This window comes from Neltuma alba, unplaced genomic scaffold (genome assembly GCF_004799145.2).
Source record: "Neltuma alba isolate B1F8T4 unplaced genomic scaffold, ASM479914v2 tig00003165_pilon, whole genome shotgun sequence".
Classification (NCBI taxonomy): Eukaryota; Viridiplantae; Streptophyta; class Magnoliopsida; order Fabales; family Fabaceae; genus Neltuma; species Neltuma alba.
The window spans coordinates 1-3,666 of NW_021633169.1; the positions used below are offsets into that span (position 1 = coordinate 1).

Genomic DNA, 3,666 nt, shown 5'->3' on the forward strand with positions numbered 1-3,666 from the left:
AGGTCCACATTCTTGGCAAGCTACAGAACATCCGTGAGCCTATTCGAGGATCACGAATGTTCACAAAATCCAAGCTTGGTGTTATTTGCTCGTCTCAAACTGGTAATCGGCAAACGCTAATGATGCTAACGCGATTATTGTCATTTTTAAGAACATTATGTTCTTGACTTAAACCAATCCACCACTCCCCAGTTCATCCATGGCCACAATCTCCTTACCTGAAGTTTACCCCTTGAAATGGAGTCAATCCTTCCCTCTACAATTATTCCCTCGTCGCATCCCTTACACCAATCGCTCGTTCGTTCAACCGCCTAAATTTTGCTCAATTCTACGCTCGAAAGATTCCCCGACGCATAATTGTATCAAATGCTTATTCTCGCAAAAGTCCTCGGTACAAATGAGTTCTGAGCCTCTTGATGGAGAATACTCTAAAACTCCCTTCGAGATTATCGCGACCACAATATTGAATGCGTTAAAGGCCTTGAGGAAGCCGGCAATAGCTGCGGTTTTGCTAGGGCTTTTATTGATGTTGATCCCAACTCGGCAATAGCCGCATCTGGAGGTCGAATGGGTGGAAGGTCCTTCTCTTCGCATTCTTCGTCTTCCTCGTCTTCGAGGAGTTATTCGTACCTAGGTCATCCAGCCCGGGCTTTTCGTACTCGGTGCCGTATTAATGCGCCTTCTCCGTTTGGGTTTGGTGGGGGCGGCGGTGGATTTTACGTTGGGCCGGCGGTAGGTGTTGGAGTTGGTGCTGGTCCAGTTCCCCTTCCTCCTCCTCATCTTGATGGGTTTCGCGGCGTTTATTTTGGTCTGGGTTTTCTTTCGGATCGGTCTGAGGGTAGTGTACTTACTGCCACTGAGAAAACTAGTGTGCTCAAGCTTCAGTGCGGTGAATTTTTTGCACTTCGAAGTTTTTGAAACTACCCGAAACAAATAGTAGCGCTTAAAATTTAGTGTCGTTGTTCATTGTGCTGCCATAATATTCTGCTGTTCCAGCCAAATCCCCTGGCTGGCGAATGGAGGTGGCCAGGTGTTAATTGAACCTGATTTTGAAAAGTTTTTTCAATATGTTTATCAATTATCGTGTTGAATTATTAAATGTTGATGCTACAATTTCAATGATAATTTGGGTTTGAGTTTCAACCATCGCTGTATATTGAAGGTTGGGTTGTTGGGGATGGGACGCTCGCTTCAAAGGGATTTGAACAGGATAGCAGAAGTTGCAGATACATCATCTCCTGAAGGTTTGAGCTATGTATTGACAGGTGAACCTTCTAAGTATGGGGATTATTCTTCACATTTTGTCCCCTCCCCCCATTTGTTATATATGACGCTGGATAAAATTGAATTTATATAAGGTTTATTGAACCTGTGCGCATAGATATAATGTTGTGTGTGTTGTGTGTGTGAAATATCACTGGATAACAATGGACAGTGTATCCAAGTAAATACCAGTGATTTGTGATGTTATTGTTCTTCTTTGTATTATTTATGGATGGTGCCGAATTTTTTGTATTATCCTATTTTGATTCACTTTTTGGTCTCTTGCATTTTGTTACAGAGACAACACTAGCTTTGCTTCGACATCCTGATTACTGCATCTCGGCATATTCATCCGTAAGTGAATTTTATCACCTAAAACCATTCATTAGCGCATACAGATAAATGCCATGGTACTTCCGATAGATCTTTTTGTTGTTGACCCACCCGTAAGACACTAGTCCATAATGCTAATGTTGTTGCTGATTCCCAAAATCTTGTAACAAGCTTCATTTATGTTTGTTGTTCACTTCTCTTTATTATCTAGAGCATTAAGGCGGATAAAAAACTTTCAAGTTCAGTATTATGACGAATTCTTCTATTACTATTCCATGAACAAGAGTTTGCCAGAGGGCAAGTCTTTGCATGTGGCTACAAGCATGGAAAATGAAGGGAAAACAGCACAGCAGTTCACAACCCACAATCTTAGCTATTCCAGAGGCTAGACTCTCCAGCACAATGCACATATATCTTGACCTGTCTACCTGGAGCCATGCGCCCCTTATATTCTACTTTATCCCCCCCCCCCGGGGGGGCCCTGTCAGTGCAGGGTTCTGTGTTGCTTCTTTTGTTCTTTCTAATATCACTGGGCCACCAAGGCCCTCATCTTTTTCTTATTCTTTCTAGTATAAGTTATCAGAGGCATGGGAGCAGGTTTCTCGCTTCTTCTTGCTTAAGAATGAAGTAGAAGCCCAATTCAATCTGCATAAAATCTGCAACTAGAAATATTAGTTATCATCTCTGGCGGTGGAACTAATCAGAACTCAATATCAGGAAAGTTGACAGTGCGATGGCATTACCTAACGCTATTGCAGGTTGACTTGAAGCGGAGTGTTGAGGATGGAGAGAAACGCTTCAATCAACTTTCAATTGAAGAACGTGGAAAATTTGATGAAGAGACACTGGTCAATGTGAACAACATAAAAAGGCAAAGCACAAGAAGCCAAAGAGCAACTGGATTTAGCAATGAGTACATTGTGGTATGGTTTGATTAGATTTCTAAATACCTTTATTGGGGTTTTGATTTGCTACGTTGGAGCATGCAAAATGGTTGTTCAGTTGTTCTGATCCGACTATTGATGATATCTTTATTGGCATTTGAAATTGTTAGAGATTAAGACATGGACATGATTTGGTGTCTTGCGATTGGCATTATGCTTGGCCTAGGCTTAGTTGATTTTTGGTAGGTTGTTTGACCTTTCTGATAGGTACGTTTTGAAAGAAGATGGATCTTTTAATTAGTTTCTAGTGTAAAAATCATTGGGGTGCTTCAAATTGTATGGAAAAGTGTCGCTACAAGGAGGAAGAATAAGCAACAAGAAAAGAGCGGATATTATTTAATCTGAACATATTGATAGTCCTTGTTCATAGGTTTTGCTCTTCGTAAATCTCTAGTCCTAAGGTGGTGGATGCTGGAGCAATAAGAAGTGAGTTCGCCTTGCAGAAACGCATAGCATGTGTAGCCTGCTGTTTTAAATTTCTGTTGCTCAAGTAAACTAAGATGCCAAGAATGTCTCTCTAGATTGTAATTTATATTCAAAGAATTTAATTTTCACGGTCTCTCTATTGAGAGCTAACTGAGATATCAAGAATATCTCTGGATTTTGCTGTTTTTGGCATGAAAACCTGAGTTTGCAACAAGGCTCGTATTCTTTTCTTCTGACATAACTTGTTCTCCAAAATATCAGATTACAATATTGGCAGCAGCTGAAGGAGTACATAAACTTCCTGCCATCAATGGGAGTGGCGACTTGAAGGAAGCCTTACAAAAGCTTGGATCTATTTCTTCTAGCAAATTATTAGTAAGAATCAATGATATTCTGGCAATTTTTGTTGATTAGTAATACATTCATATCATTCCATGCTCTGCTATTTACTGCAGGCAGTTGAGGTGTTATGGACTCCGCAGAATGAAAACGACACTCTCTCAGAACGAGAACTCCTTGAAGATTACCCACTCTTGCGGCCCTTGTGATGAGGTACTTGCGTACTCACAAAAAGTGAGTAGAACTGTGGCTGTATTCTGTCGGCCATCTGTATAGTTGATGGATAATCTATAGGAAAACAAAAAGCTTGTTTGTATTTGCTTATTTTAAATTTTAAATATTTATAAGTATTTTTACATAA

At 40.4% G+C, this 3,666-nt stretch overlaps 1 pseudogene; it reads left to right on the forward strand.

Annotated features, from left to right (window-relative positions):
• The first annotated feature begins 134 nt into the window (after nt 1–134).
• LOC114740505 (uncharacterized) lies at nt 135–3,666 on the forward strand (annotated as a pseudogene).